Source organism: Lygodium microphyllum, chromosome 6 (genome assembly GCF_053477565.2).
Source record: "Lygodium microphyllum isolate KBCC chromosome 6, Lygodium_microphyllum_v1.1.10, whole genome shotgun sequence".
In the NCBI taxonomy this organism is placed as follows: domain Eukaryota; kingdom Viridiplantae; phylum Streptophyta; class Polypodiopsida; order Schizaeales; family Lygodiaceae; genus Lygodium; species Lygodium microphyllum.
Genome location: NC_141140.1, coordinates 2,230,793 through 2,247,972, shown reverse-complemented (window position 1 = coordinate 2,247,972; position 17,180 = coordinate 2,230,793).

Sequence of the window (17,180 nt, the reverse complement as noted above, 5' to 3'; positions counted from 1 at the left end):
AATTTAAAAAGTCAATGGTTAGTTCATAAATAGATCAACACATTACCCACTACATGGTACATTATCTTCATAATATTTGATAAAGTATAATTGCTTAATCGCAAGTGCATGAAGCACTAATCTAGCACTATTTATTATGATTTGATAGCACATTATATATATAACCAGACCTCTTGGTTTGCCAAGGAATATGGCAGTTTATTAATGTGGTCAACTCAAGGTATGGAGAAAACCCATTATCAAGCACATACTGGCTATTTCAGCCATATAGGACATGGTGGAGGAGTAGAGAAAGCCAACAATTTAGAAGAAATACACCAATGGACATACAAAAACCTTGTCCATAGAGTCAATAGAAAATAAGCACTAAGAACATTTGAAATCAACAAAGCAATGCAACATTTGGGGCAACAAAGAATGAAAGAATCATGGGAGAATTTTGATGCATCAATCAAACATACAATGGGGCGACAAACTAGACAAAGGCAAGGAAAAACTTGGATGCCCATAACTAATAGTTCCTTGTAAATAATTGAGGTGTTTGTAGAAATTTTGACACATAGGAGCACTTATCAATTATCTATTTTTGGAAGAAATATTTTACATAACAAATATACAACTCACTTTTTTTGAAAAACCGCTATTCTTGAGTATAAAATAATGAATCTCACTCCTCTACTCTTGGCCTCTTTGAAAATGGGTTAGCTTCTTCTTGTAATTGTTGCTCTAGTTCATTTAAAGATTGTTGATAACTTTTTGGAATTGATCTACTTCTAAGCAAGCGCCTTTTTTCATATTTTGCAAGCATATTGGGATCCTTGATTCCACTCATTAGCTCGAATGATGTGTATGTTAAGTAGAATTTGGCACGTAGTTTCTCGAAACTAGGGCCTTGACAAAAAAATTCTCATAGCTTCCTCTTTCTCCAAAAATATTATATTGTCTACATTCCACCTAATAGGATACCCTCCAAGATATATTGACAATGTCTTCAATGCAAAAAAAGGGAACTCTGCATTGTCCCTTGAGAACTTGTGGTGGAATGCAACGAACTTTGGAAAGGTGAGGTCTTTGATGTAATCGCCCAAGGTAGAGTTCTTGCCTAAACCTCCCTTCCATTTGCCACCTCCACATCCAATTAAACTATCTTCATACACAAATATCCAAAAAATAGCAAACATACCTAGTAAGACTTAGGAAAATTTTTATGGAAACCAACATGGTATCCAAATGACCATAGTTTGTGAAACAAACCTTCTGATTTTCATATGAAATAAGCAACTCCTCACTCTATATTTGAATGGATGATTGGCTGATTTGCAAGGATTTAGGAGTCAAGTCCTTGTTTGATTTGTGCAAGTGGGAAACATTTAATTTTTTTGTGTTGCCTCGAACTCTTCCTCTAAAGGAATGGATAACTCATATTGGAGTGCTTCCTTGTATACCATAGTCAAAGTCTCTAATACAAAGAGATATTCCATTTCCTTGATGTTTGAATCCACAAGTAGATGCTCATCCCAATTTGGTACAATAATATTAGAGTTTGTTTCTAGATTCTGTGCAACAATGGCTAGGAAGTAGTCCTCCCTGATGTTAAAGAGGGTCTAAATATTGGACATGAGAACATACTACCTCTTTCGACGATAGGGAAGGAGGGGAGCAAAGCTGTGGAAACTTCACCGACATCCTCCTCAATCTCTTGCTCAATAATAGAACCCACCACCTTTGTGTTCTCCCTTCTCAAAGCTTCAATATCAAGTTGAGTACTTTGCTCCCTCTCATTGGCCACATCTACTCGCTATGAAATCTCTTGCAGTCCCTCTATCTCCACTTAATAGGGCCATTGTGTATTTTCTAGGTCTTGGATAGGCTCTTTCACTTCATCCCCTAGCAACACATGCAGAAAGCATACAAATCCATGAAAATACTTGAAGAGATGGCATTTTTGATTGTGTGTAGGGCACAATCGATTTGCCTTCTTCATGCCCTTTGGAACTCTTAACATTGCCCTATAGAACCTTTTCCTTTGGGGATTATCAACAAAGGCATCATTAATGTGAACATACTATAGGCCCTTGATAGAAAATTCTCTAGTAGACGACCACTCCAAAAAGTGGCCTCATGTTTCTCAAGGTAGACTCGTGAGGCCTTGATACATTCCTCTATAAAGGTAGTGATAGAAAACACTTGGGATACTCGTAGTAGCAAATGTTCTTGTCCCGCTCGACCAAGGAAATCGAAAAGCATCTCCTCAGGAATGCATCCAGTCCTCCTAGGCTCTTGTGCTGGAGTTCTAGGAGTGCCTTCAGTACTAGGAGGCTCTTGTGCTAGAGTGCTATGACTAGCTTCACTCCTTGCAGGCTCAGGACCACTCCATATGCTACATTTGTGTAGCAACCATATATGCAAATACAATTGTATGAGAAACACCAATAGATAAAGGGGGACCCAGACAATGCGAGGGGGGAGTTTCAAAACCTCGAGTCCCCCTATGTGTTGTGGGGGTCCTTAGCTATTTGGGTTAGGATGGACCCACACAATGCGAGGGGGATGGGGTTCAAAAACTTTAGGCCCCCCTCACATTATGTGGATCCTTGGTGGTTTGGGGTTGGGAGGACCAGCACAATGAGAGGGGGGGTTTCAAAATATCAAGCCCCCTGCATTGTGCGGGTCCTTGTTGGTGGTTTGGGGGAGGGACGAGGAAAAAAACACAATGTGAGGGGGGAATTTGAATATCAAGGCCCCCCCTCATGTTGTGGTGGTCCTTGGTGCTGTTTTGGAATAGGGGGATTGGACAATGTGAGAGGGGGTTTGAAATCTTGAGGTCCTCCTCTCATATTGTGCTGCTCCTTGTTTTGGAACGAGGTGATTGCACAATGTGAGGGGGAGGATTCAAAATCTCGAGGCCCTCCTCTCGCATTGTGCTAGTCCTTGATGGTTGTTTTGGGAGGGGGGACTGCACAATGCGAGGGAGGGACCCTTAAGATTTTGAAATCCCCCCCTCATGTTGTGTGGTTCTAATGCCCAAGGGAGGGGGACAGAGGGGATGCAAGCTACTATACCAAAACAATAGAAGTCCAAAAGAGAGTGTGACAAGGGTTGCACCTTAGGATAGAGAGCGAGAATGGACCTTCAATCAAGCAACATGAGCTAGGGGGAGGGCAAGAGAGAGAGAGAGAGAGAGAATAGAAAAGCAGCAAGCAAGTACAAAAATAGGGGGAAATGTTTCTCCTATCTTGGCTCTTTATAGCCTCACGTATTGCACACTTGGTGACTATGTGCGTATTCACTATGGCACATGCAATGAGCCTCACTAGTGGGCACATGGCACCTCACTCATTTCTTCATATGAAAAGGGACCATAGTGGTAGACATGTAGCATGCACTTTTAATTCTCACATGTGTGGATGCATGTTCTTACTGACTTGGCATCAAGTGATGTCAACACATGTAAGCATCATATACAACAAAAAAGTTAAGAGTTGATTGATTTTTCACTTTGCACACTGTAAGCCTCTAAAATCTCCATAGCTCTCAGTGCTTATCTATGGCGGTGAGTCTCCCCCCCTACAAAGCCCGCACAATGTGATATGGCTGTAATGAGCTAAAAGAGCAGATGTGGAAAATTCTTGACCCACCCCCCTCGTGTTGTGCCCCCCCTCGATGGGAGCTGCACAACGTGAGGGGGTCCCTCCCAATCTTACGACCCCCCACCCTCATGTCTTGTAGTCCTTCCCTACAACATCGAGAGCCACACAACGCAAGGTGGGAAAGGCATCCTATGTTGTGACCCCTCCCTTGCATTGTGTAGTTTCCTGTGATGGCAGTTGAGAGTTGCACAATGCAAGGGCAGGGACCTCCTAATGTAGGGGCCCCCACCCTCATATTGTGCAGTTTCCTGCAGCCCCACACAATGCAAGGAAGGGGGCTCCTAAATTTTTGGGACCCCCCTTGCCCCTCATGTTCTTCTACAGTTCCCCTTGCCCCGCATAACGTGAGGGGGGGCTCCTAATTTTGGGACCCCCCTCCTTCACATTGTGTAGGTTCAGTCTCTTTTATCCCATTTCTCTAGTTTTTTGCCCTTTTCTCATTAAGAGTTCTAATACTATGTTTGTACTCTTTTGTAGACATGGCTAGAACAAAGCAAATCACGAGGGTAGTATCATTCACATACCCACACATTGCACAACAAGGAGCATCCTTTGGGCAGAATATGTGCGATGATGCATAGGTGCTTGGCCCAAGATTGCAGCAACAAGGATCTAGTTTCAAGAAGAGAATGACCCCCTTATAGACTAGAGCTTGTTGTAAGTGCTACCAGTAGTATGCCTCAGTCCTTAAAGATCTAAGGAGGATCATAAGCTACCATGAGCTTGAAATTGCAAAGATGCTATTTATCATGATTGTTAAAGATATATGTGAAACAAATAACATGGACTTCCACTGGCATACCTCAGTAGCATTGGATTGCCTGCATGAAGTGGCCAAGGAATTAATGGTAGAATTTTTTAGGACTCTTGGATTTTGGTAGTTCATGCTTATAGGGTAACAGTGATGCCTAGAAACTTCATATCCCTCAGATTACTCACGTTCAAATACGACAAGTTGATGGTCAAGGCATTATGGATAGGAAGATGAAGGGAAATTTGGAGATCCCTCCCTTCACAAAGAGTAAGGAGGTGAGGATGACTGATGTCACACCCTTGCATTCCCACAACATGAGGCTAAATGCTTAGAAGGTTGCCCAAGAAGAAAGGGAGGCTCATGAAATAGCAGCTAGGGAGACAAAGGCTGAGAGAGAGACCACATAGAAAAGAGAGAGGCATATTAGCATGCATGTGGAAAATTGTGAGATGGTTGAGACACTGGGTCCATTTTTTAATGTTGTGCTATCTCTAAGAAGGCCATACCAGCAGTAGCAGCTCAGTGCCATCTAGTTTAGTGAGGATATTTGAGTCTTCTCAGACCTTCAAAAGGAGGCCAACAGTCATGTAATGACCACAATCTTAAGATATTGTGAAACTGTAAAAATTTTACATATTTTTCTCATATATTGAGAGCTGAAAAGATGAATGGGTTGCCTCTTACCCACCCAACCTCCAATCCTCGCTAAGAGAGCTAAAGAGAGGCACCACCTAGCCAAAGGGAGGATCGGCTAGGACACCCCTTTCCTCAAAGAGAATGGAAAGAACAAAAAACACAACTTCACGAGAGAGAATTTGTAGCCCATCTTAATGGAAATGAAGATGATGGAAGGTTAAGAGAGGTGATGGCTCCTAAATTCTCCCATGAACATATATATAGCATAAGAAAATAAGGATTCCCCACTAATAGAGCATATGACAAGTCTTACTTAATAAGTTTAAGTATGAATATAGAGGGAGAATTAGAAGAGAGTACATATGATTTAGACACCATATTAGAATATGAGAGAGAGAGAGAGAGAGAGAGAGAGAGAGAGAGAGAGAGAGAGACAAGAGGAGAAGAGGTAGATGAAGCTTGCCATTATGTATTCATGGAATGAGAAGATGAGAAGAGAGGGAGATAAGAGGAGAAGAGGTAGAGGAAGCTTTCCATTATGTTACATAATAAAAGAGACTCACTCATAGCTTACCTCAAAGAGATGGACTAGCATGAGGGTATTCTAGAGTGTTCTCATGTGCTTGTCATTGTGTTTCTTTACATCTCCATGGGCTCCTTATATAGCCTCCATCAAGGATTAGATTAAGCTAATTTTTTTTATTAACGTAATCCTAGATTATGTATGGCATCTTTGAAAATATGGAGAATAGTGGATGGGACAAGTCCCCACCTTGGTCATCATGCAAGAAGCCAAGGGTGGTGGTGATGGTAGACAAGCTAGAGAAAGGGAGCTAGATTACAAGAGGTGGGTGCCCAAAGCACATTATTATAATATATTTACAAGAATGATAAAATGGGAAGCTGATGTGGTGCAAGAGAGAAGAAAATTGCATGTAGCCAACAGTTTGCACCTTTGTAACTTCAAATTCGGTGAAGAATCTGAAAAAAGTTTCTTCTACAACTTTGTAGACTAGGTCAAAACCGATCGGGTAGCGTGAGAATTTTCTTGAAATTTTCTTTCCTTTGGGATTTATTGAAGTTATAAAAAACATCTTCCACAAGCTGCTTTGACTTGAGTTCCTCATATATATATAAATACATATAAAAATGTGACAGAGGGGTCCATGCTTGTAAGCTTTTGTGTAAGATCCAAATGATACCATGATGTGGATATTGACTTGTATACAAGGGTGAGGTATTCTCTAATGATGGTGATAGATTCCAAATCTTGGTGATGCAGGTGGAACCCACGTGTATTTGGAGGCTAGTCCTTTGAAAAAATCTATGCATTCACTCAACCCCTAGGTGTAATCCATTTCCATCTTTACTAAGATGACCCATCCCTTTTATCCTTTACATTGACATCCCTCTAAGAACTTGTTTTCCCACTTGCTAGAGTTATCATAACCGAGAAGCAATAATATAGCATACCTAGTGCTTGAAGAGTAAACCCAAGGTGATATGGTAAGGCTCTTGATAGGGATTTTGGCCAAATTTTGTAGTAGAAATCCGGTTTGTAAAAAACCCGGATCATTAGCCCTCCCCTTAGGCTAGAGGCATTGATGCATCTAGCTTACTAATGATGATCCAATAGAGCAAGGAGGACTGCAGCCCCTCATTGGTGGCTCTTTGTTGAATGACTACTCCAAAGTGTCCCTATTTCTTTGAAAATAAGGCTTGAGTCACCATCCATTTACCCTTGTCTTGTGAATCCTCCCATCCATGTCACCTAGCTTATAGTTGCCATTTGGATATCTCCTTAAGACCATGAATGGCCCTTTCCACTTGAACACAAGGTTAGCATCCTTTCTATTATCAAAGAGGTTCTCATAGTGTAGCACAAGTGATCCTTCCTTTATGTGTTTGCTAGCCAGCTTCTTATTAAATGTCTTCCTCCTCTCTTCAGCCTGCATGGAATAGTGTTGGACTGTTGCTTCTCTGTCTTACTCCAGCCTCTCTAGATCCAAGATCCTTTCCTCTAACTTCTTATCTTTCTTCTTCTCTTGACCGACTACTAAAACACATAAGCTAGCCAGTTCTACCTCTATAGGAAGCAAAGCCTCTTGGCCATAAACGAGGTGAAATGGAGTAGAGCCAAGCGAGGTCTTGAATGAAGTCCTGTAAGCCCAAAGAGCTACACTCAACTTTTATCCTAGTTCTTGGGGTGCATGTGTACTTGCTTGGTATTTATCTTACAAATCAGTCCATTCACCTTTTCGACCAAACCATTACACTATGGGTAGTAGGGAGCAAAATGCATGCACTTGATTTTTAGCCTTTCCATTAGCTCCCCCACTAGATTGGCCCTAAAACCAGGACCATGGTTAGAGATAATTTCTAAAGGTGTGCCAAACCTGCAAAAAATATTTTCAAACACAAATTTTCCCACTTCTTGGGCTATGAGCCTACTAGTTGCCGAAGTCTTTGCCCACCTCATCATGCAGTTCACACCCATTATGATGTATTCCTTGCCAGACTGAGTTCGTGGGAGTGGCCCTATTGCATCAATCCCCCATTTCTCAAATGGGCCATATGTAGTTATGGGATTTTGTTCCTCATGCACTAGCTTCCTTGGTCCGACCTTTTGGCAAGCATTACAAGGTTGGCACCAATGTTGCACATCTCGATGTAGACTAGGCCACATAAAACCGGCTTGGAGAATCTTTCTGTTGGTTATTTCTTGAGCAAAATGTCTACCACAAACCCCCTCATGGAAGCTCTTAATCACATCCATAATCTCCTTTGCTATTGGCACCCTTCTAAGCACTGCATCATTTCCCTGAAATAAGGGGAGCTTTATTGCAATGATGCCCACCATTACCTCTTTCAATTTTTAAGCTACTAGAGCATCTGCGTCATCGTTTATACACCTTGGCACAAAATAGATATGGGATTTCTGTAGCTTCCTCATGAGATTTTTAGCTTCTCTCATTCTCACAGCTAAGTTATCATTTTTACAAGCCCAGATTCCTTTCATTTTTTTAACAATTAGCATAGAATCTACAAAAACATTAAGTCGAGTGACACCATGTGAGAGACACCATCTCAAACCTAAAAGTAAGGCTTGATATTCTACCTCATTGTTAGAATGGACATCCTGCAAGCTGATACCTTCTCCATAAGGTTTCTTACCTTCGGGATTGAACACCACTATTCATGCTGCCATTCTATCTTTAATATGCTTGTAGACCCCATTGAAGTAGAGGGCATGGGCATTCTCCACCCGTGGCGGGTCCTCAAGAGGAGGTGTCTCCTCTTTTACCTTTCCCTTCTCTTTTTCCTTCTTTTGATGGCATCTATGGGTTAACAAATCAGCTAGGCAGGCCCGAGTAGAGTCCTCCACCTTGAAGGTGTAGTCAAACTCTTGGAGTTGTATCACCCACTGAGCGATTCTGGCTGAAATATCCATGTGCTATAAGGCATAGGGAAAATGCTCTTATGTCATGATCACTATGAATGGCCTAGGAAGAAGATAATGACGAAACTTTCTTACAGCAAACATTAGAGACAAAACCATCACCTCCACCATCTTGTACCTCGAGAGAAAAGAAAGATGTAGAGAGAGAGAGAAAGAGATAGAGAAATTGGCACCACACTAGGGACTGGAAGATGGGCTAGTCCCCCCCTTGTGGAGTTATATTATTGACAAGGACCAAGCTCCTCTGTTACACATAAGCTAGTTCTTACTTGTAGATCTTGGAAACAAGATCATGGTTCCTTACACGATATACAATCGACTAACACTTGCACAACTTGGAAGTTGGCACCTTTTGATCCTTCATGAGTTTCCTTCTAATGCTGTCATTACTCTGCTAGAAAAGTAAACCGGCCTCATCAAACCAGTTTTAGCATCCTTTTGTATTAGTGCTGCCCCTAGAGCATCTTCCCCAAAACTCGGGCTGACAAAAAACTCTAAATCCCAGCAAGGTTGTAAAATTATGGGAAGGGTGCTGAGAGCCTTCTTCACATCGTGAAAGCATCTTTTGCTTTTGTCACTCCATAGGAGCTCCTCAGAGTGGGTCAATTGTTGTAGTGGAAACACTAATTAGGAGAGGAGATGAATAAACCACCCAATATATCGCACCTTCTGAATGAAAGAGGTTAGTTGCTTCATATAAGATGGTGACGACACTGCCAATAGGGCCTTAATTTTGTTTGGATTTGCTTCAATGCCCCTCTCACTTACGACATGCCCTAACAAAGTTACACTAATTTCGCCAATACGACACTTCTCATGGTTTAGCTGCCTCCCCATTTGTGCGAGATGATTGAAACCTTTATCCACCTTCCCTAGATGTAGAGCCTTAGAACTATAAATACAAAAATCATCAATTAAGACCATGATGGACTTTCCAAAATATGGTTGGAAGACATAATTCATGAATCGCTGGAAGGTAGCTAGGACATTTATTAATCCAAATGGCATTACTTTGTAAGAAAAACACCCCCAAGGCATGATGAAGGTGGTCTTCTGTTGATCCTCCTCAGCTATTCAGATCTGGAAATAACCTGAATACCCATCACAAACAATGTATCTCTCATGCCCGGTCACCTCATTGAGTATTTCATCCTGAAAAGAAAGAGGAAAGTGATCTCTCTTTGTTGCAACATTTAGTGGCTTGTAGTCCACACAAATCTGCCATTTTTTTGTTCTTCTTAGTGGGTGTCACTACTACAGGTGAAACCCACTCTGAGTCCCCTACTGGATAGATAAAACCTGCCTTCAAAAGTCGCTGCACCTCAATGAGTAGAGCGTTTTGTTGAACTACTTCCAACCGTCGTAGTCGTTGCACTACTAGCCTTGCTCCATCTTTTAGATTAATGTAATGTTGTACTGCTGTCACACCTATTATGTGTTTATAATCAGAAATAAAAAGAGCAGAGTGTTTTATCACCAAGTACTTCCATGTAGGCTATCTTCTCCTTAGCTGATAGATCCTTAGCCAACTTTTTTTCTAACCCCTCCTTCTTGACCTTTAGAAGTTGTTGCGGAATTTCACTATTAGAAGGCCCTTTCAATGTATCCCCATCACTTCTAGAGAGCTTTCTTCCTCCTCATTAGAAGACTCCCTCTGTGTCGTAGATGACCAATCCTCACTGGAACTCCATTCATCAGCGGTTGTCTCTAACTCAAGATCCTCATGTCGGCCCTCCTTCATGTTATAGATAGTGCTCTTCCATTTTTTCTACAGCCCCTTTTGTGGTCTTAGATCTAAAGCCCCTGTCTCCCAATCTTGTATGGCTTTCATTCCCATTAGCCATGGTCGCCGTTCCCCTTCATTGCATCACATACATGTCAAGCTCCAATTGCACTCCACACACCTTTACCTTGACTTTCTTTATAACTACCAAAAAATTTACTACTACATTGTTAGCCATTTTGGCCCCAAATTTAGTAGTTTCGTTTACCTCTAATCCCAAATGATGCATCAACTTTTCCGTCATGACACAAATCTCTGTACCTCCATCCACATATGTCTTTGATACTCTCTGCCCCCATTGATTTCGGCTTCCACTAGAGGCACAATATCTTTTGTATTTCTAGGTTGGATTGCATTCACGTGTCTATTCTTCATGGATCTAATGCTTACCATCTTTGACCATTGTCGCCGCACTGTTGGAGATAAATGTAGTAATTGTGGCCATGAAATTTTTGGCCCTTGATCCCTCACATCAGCAAGAAAATCATAAGCTCTAGTACCTTTACCCAGGGAAAAATCATCTGGCTCAATGCGTTGACGTGAGCAAGCCCTCCTCTTTTTACTGCCATGTGTCTTTGCAGCCTTTGAAGACTCTACCTCTTCTTCCATATTTTCAACCCCCTCTGCTAGTGTAGGCTCCATCCTCTCAATTCTACGGGCTTTCTTCATCGGTATTGCTTCAAACTCTGCTACTTTGGCATTCCCTTTGACATCACTCTCATCCAAACTGATCATCTTGACGTCATGATTCTCTAACGACTAGACAGGAAAGGGCGGCACCTCTGCAAGTGGTCAAGGATGCTGGAGAACTTGAAACGACCACACTGGAGGCCCTGGATTCGGTGGAACAACCCTCTCCCTAGGTGGTGTCACTGGTTGTCCCCTCCTTCTTGGTTGGAACCCATTTCTCGGCGAGACAGACGGCTGGGATGAGGGCAAAAGTACATATCATAGCCAGTCTCCCCACAATTATAGCAAACATACTCTCTTTCTTGTCTCCTTGGACGTCGATTGCCTTCATTTTTTAGGGGAGGAGGCCGTACTCCTTGTACTAAATTCAACGAAAGGCTTTCAAGTTGATTATTAATGCATTGTAGGAGCTCTTGTTGTGGCATATTTGGTTTAGGTGGGGCCTCTGCTATTTCTCTAGGCTTGGCATGGTTGGTAAAACTTGCATGGGCTCAACTCCCCCCTTCAACTGGGCTTGATACTTCAGTTTCCTATCTTTCTCCCTAGCATAAGTGACTGATTCTTCATAGGATATAGGAAACTCGCCTTTGACATTCTCCCTTAGTAGAGGGTGGAGTCTTGCCAAAAAACAATCTTTCTTAAGGCAATCAGGTACTCTCTCTCCCTTGGCTAAGGATGATGTCCATTTAACCCACAATTTTATAAACATGCCTTTATATGCTTGGTACCCCCTAGTAAGGTTTGGCAAAGATCTAGGAGTTGTCTCCAAATATCTTTAGGAGGCTCTGTATCTTGGTACTCGTACAAGAATGCGGTCTTGAGATCCTCCTAGTTACCCCTTGTAGCCTCTGGGAGAGCTTGATACCACACTTGAGCATCACCCTTTAGAACTAAAGAGAGGGCCTGTACTTTGGTTGCTTTATCATCCCAGCCTATGACTAGGAAGGCCATTTCTAAGTCATCTAAAAATTCTAGAGATTTCTTTCCTTTGTGCCCAAAAAAGTTTGGAAAAGCTATGATAGGAAGATGTTAATCTAGCTCAATACAAAACAAAGATAAACATGTCTACGCCCAAGTCATATGTTATTAAGGGTAGAATAAATGGATTCACAGATGCATTGATCTAGCTCAATACAAAACAAAGATAAACACGTCTAGGCCCAAGTCATATCTTATTAAGGGTAGAATAAATGGATTCACAGATGTATTAATTTCAGCAAGACGAAGAGGGCCCAATAAGCCTCTTATGATATTTTGGAACCTGAGCTTTATGCTAACTATTATGTGCATAGTTTGCCTAGCAAGAGAACGGATAGGTCCGTACAAATCCCTATGGTTCATGGGATGTAGTTAGAGTAGAATGAATATGTGCACATTAAAGGAGATGTTATAATCTAAAATAGAAAATATTATGGGATCAGGGGACAACAAGATCTCTCTCAATCTCTTAGCTCCAAAATAGAAGACCAACCTTTGCTGAAAATGTATCTTTCTACTAATGCACACATCCATCCTAATGTTTTGAACCGATTTAAAGTTGTAGAAAATAGGAGTATTCATTTATGTATTAATTACAAATTTGCACTACAAACTTTCATGAAGCATGTTGTTGAAGCTTTGGCCTCTTAGATCCCACCATTCGAGAGATGCGAATGATTTTCTCACTAGTGATTAGCCTAGCTTTGGTGTGACCATCATCATCCTTGTAAAGTTCATAGGCTTTGATAGCTACCTTCTCAATTACTTTGAGCCTTCTTGCTAGTAGTAGTTGAAGTGCATCACCATATGTAGCCTCTCACCAATACCGCACACCATTGATGTGTAACTCCCCTAAAAAAACTTGTTAATTCCCGAATTTGAAAGTACCTTCACCACTTGAAGAAGAGGCTCCTCAGGGAGTGTCTTTACACTAGACACTAAGCACTCAATACAATGCCTTGATCTAGAGACTTGATGAGAGTAATATTTCTCTTGAAGCAAAGAAGGGTGTGTGTAATTAACTTGCTTCACTTGCATACGTGCCATTTACCGACAAAGATTCTTCTTCTCTTGAGCTTCTTTTGGAGACCATAGTGATACTCTTGAGCAATGAATCCCTTGAATAGGGTTTGATGAAGATTCCTCCTTAGTGATCCCTTGACAAACACTCATTGAAAAAGAGGAGAACTCCTTAGATGTTTCTTCCTTCATAGAGATTGTGGAGCGTAGCTTGAGAACTCCTCAGCGGGGACACAAAAAATGAGAGCTGAAAAGATGAATGGGTTGCCTCTTACCCACCCAACCTCCAGTCCTCACTAAGAGAGCTAAAGAGAGGCACCACCTAGCCAAAAGGAGGATGGGCTAGAACATCCCTTTTCTCAAAGAGAATGGAAAGAACAAAAAATACAACTTCACAAGCGAGAATTTGTAGCCCATCTTAATGGAAATGAAGATGATGGAGGGTTAAGAGAGGTGATGGCTCCTAATTTCTCCCATGAACATATATATATAGCATGAGAAAATAAGGATTCCCCACCAATAGAGCATATGGCAAGTCTTACTTAATAAGTTTAAGTATGAATGTAGAGGGAGAATTAGAAGAGAGTACGTATGATTTAGACACCATATTAGAATATGAGAGAGAGAGAGAGAGAGAGAGAGAGAGAGATGAGAAGAGAGGGAGACAAGAGGAGAAGAGGTAGAGGAAGCTTTCCATTATGCTACATAATAAAAGAGACTCACTCGTAGCTTACCTAAAAAAGATGTACTAGCATGAGGGTATTCTAGAGTGTTCCCATGTGCTTGTCATTGTGTTTCTTTACATCTTCGTGGACTCCTTATATAGCCTCCACCAGGGATTAGATTAAGTTAATCTTTTTTATGAATGTAATCCTAGATGATGTATGACATCTTTAAAAATATGGAGAATAGCGGATGGGACAAGTCCCCACCTTGGTCATCATGCAAGAAGCCAAGGGTGGTGGTAGACAAGATAGAGAAATGGAGCTAGATTACAAGAGGTGGGTGACCAAAGCATTTTGTTATAATATATTTACAAGAAGGATAAAATGGAAAGCTAATGTGGTGAAAGAGAGAAGAAAATTGCATGTAGCCAGCAGTCTGCGCCTTCATAACTTTAAATCAGTGAAGAATCTGAAAAAAGTTTCTTTTGCAACTTTGTAGACTAGATCAAAACTGATCGAGTAGTGTAGGAATTTTCTTGAAATTTTCTTTTCTTTGGGATTTATTAAAATTATAAAAAATAGCTTCCAAAAACTGCTTTGACTTTAGTTCCTCATATATATATAAATACATATAAGCATGTGACAGAGGGGATCCATGCTTGTAAGCTTTTGTGTAAGATCCAAATGACACCATGATGTGGATATTGACTTATGTACAAGGGTGAGGTATTCTCTAATGATGGTGATAGATTCCAAATCTTGGTGATGCAGGTGGAACCCACGTGTATTTGGAGGATAGTCCTTTGGAAAAATCTATGCACTCACTCAACCCCTAGGTGTAATCCATTTCCATCTTCACTAAGATAACCCATCCCTTTTACCCTTTACATTGACATCCCTCTAAGAACTTGTTCTCCCACTTACTAGAGTTATCATAATCGAGAAGCAATAATGTAGCATACCTAGTGCTTGAAGAGTAAACCCAAGGTGATATGGTAAGGCTCTTGATAGGGGTTTTGGCCAAATTTTGTGGTAGAAATCCGGTTTGTAAAAAACCCGGATCAATATATATGGCTTAAATCTTACTATTTATTTTCTTTTACAGTTTAATTCTTGTAAACCTTTCTTGTGATATTCAAGAGAAGGTTTTCTTTATTGATTCTCTCCTATTATCAGTAGTCTTGACCTAGGAGAGAACATCATATTTGAATGCGTGCTTGTGGTAGCGAGATTGCAATTTGAATCTCATATAACATTTGGTTATGGCATACCACGAAAGGTAAGGCCTTTTTGGTATGTTTCTTTTAAGTTATCTTAAATATTTTTATAATTGTCAAACTTTATTATCCTCCTTGCCTTGTGGATCTCATTGGAGCCTAATTATTTATGATATTCCCACATGGAGATACTTTCTAGCCAACTCAACTGAAGGATACCATGACAATGTGAATCACTAAGTTCCATGAGAGGGAGAGGGGGAGAAAGAAAATCACTAACTATGTTTTCCTTTACCAAAACAATTCTTTGGAAAAACTAGTAAAGGGCTTCAATGCAGTGGTCCAAGACCATGAAAATGTTGGACAATATAGAAATTATTATTTGTAGAGTGTTAGAGCAGGGTGACATCTACTTGGGTAATAAATGGGAAATGTAAGTTTACTCTTTGTTAATTTAACCCTACATAGCCTTAAAAATTTTATACTTGTCTCATTTCTATGATTTTATGCAAGATAACCACTTAGCAACTTATATAGATGATGACCTTATTTTGTTTAGAGCAAAGATTATTGAAAATATAATCAACTGCCCTTCTCATCGAAATCTCTCAATACCACCTATGTATGACCCTCTAGTTCCATGCCCAAAATCCCAAGTCAGAATGCCATATCACCATCCCAATGCCTTTGACTTAGATGATTTGTAGTTGATTGATGACATAGACTATTTGGGAAATTCTAATATAGAGAGGATGCAAAGATTGTAAATATTCCAAAATTATAGTATTCAAATCAGAAATTGCCCTCTTGTACATAATCCAAAGCTTTTGTAATTAAATTACATTCTTATAATTTTGTATATGTATTTCCTTTTGTACTATTGGATAGGTTGAGGCAAGAAGAAAACTTGTGTAGTGTGAATGTCATTACATAAAGTATTTCTCTCTTTTCTCTAGGGCACTTGCACATAAGGTTCACCATGATTCATGTTATTTGCAAACATGAAAAATGTAACTTAGACAATGTACTATACTTTTGGATTACATATTCTATTTATCTTGTAGCTATTGCACATGAACAAATAAGTAGTAGGGATATTTAGGTCCTCATTTATTAGTTCCATTTGCACTTGACATAAAGAGACATTTGACCTTATGTTGAGCATCATCCTCCAACCAAACCTCCAATATCATCACAGGATTATTAGTATCATCTCGTAAGGCTTGATCAATTGCCATGATCTTTCTATTCACATAATGCCATCTCATGTAATATAAGGTTAGAATGAAATTTTGTGATGCAATCATATATTTGCAATAAATAGATTTTAGTTCCACTTTGGACATAATCCCACACACTTATTTTATATCCTAGCTTTGACCTTGGAAGTCCATACATTTCTCCGATTTGCATATGAACATTGATGTTGTTTTCTGTACTTTCTCATCATAAAAAGATCCCCAAAAACATGTAATGGCATGAAGATTGTGATCTTCACCTATTTGCTAGCTACATTAGGCCATGGATATCTTTGAATATCTGCATAAATCTTTAATCTATAAGATTCACATGTTTCCGTTTTTGGGATTAGCCACTCTACACTATCCAAAGCTAGGAGTGGAAGATGATTGAGAGATCCAAATCTTGTTATGCTTAATGGTGCATCATAAAATTTTTCATTTAAAAAAATCCCATACTTGGCCAATGACATGTTAGAGATCACTTTGTACAATTGCTCGCAATAGAGCCATGAATGGCATCAAAGATTCCAAGTATACTTTCAATAGGTTGCCAATCTTCAATGTTTGATGGATATATATCTACAACCCTAAATAGACTTCAGTAAGTTCCTGAACCATAAAAAGTCAATTTCAAGCCTATTGAAATTTTTTGAACTTATAGTTTGGTCTATGGCATGGCAAGTCAATGTGCCAATTCTGTAAACCCACTTCTGAGTGCATATACACATGTTGTATAAGTACCTCATTGATTTTCTTCCCTGATCCTTTGACCTTGAAATTCTTGACTCACCCTTGTAGGTGTCAATGAATTCATTTCCACGTTGTCAAGTGTTTTTTTGAAAATGAAAAACCCTAATCAAATTGTAGTTAGGTTTGATTTTTGCTAGCTTAGTTATTTGTGTGACAATTTGTGTTGCCGTTTCGTAATTCAATTTCTTGTGTTTCTCTAGCTTAGGATTTTTCTCTGTCCTTTTGTTTAGTTTGTTGAGTGTGAAACTTGATAGCCTTGGTTGAGCTTGGTATTTTTTTGAACAGGTTGAAGTTGAAGTTTGTTGGTAGCTGCCGAACATTGTAAAACAAGGTTTG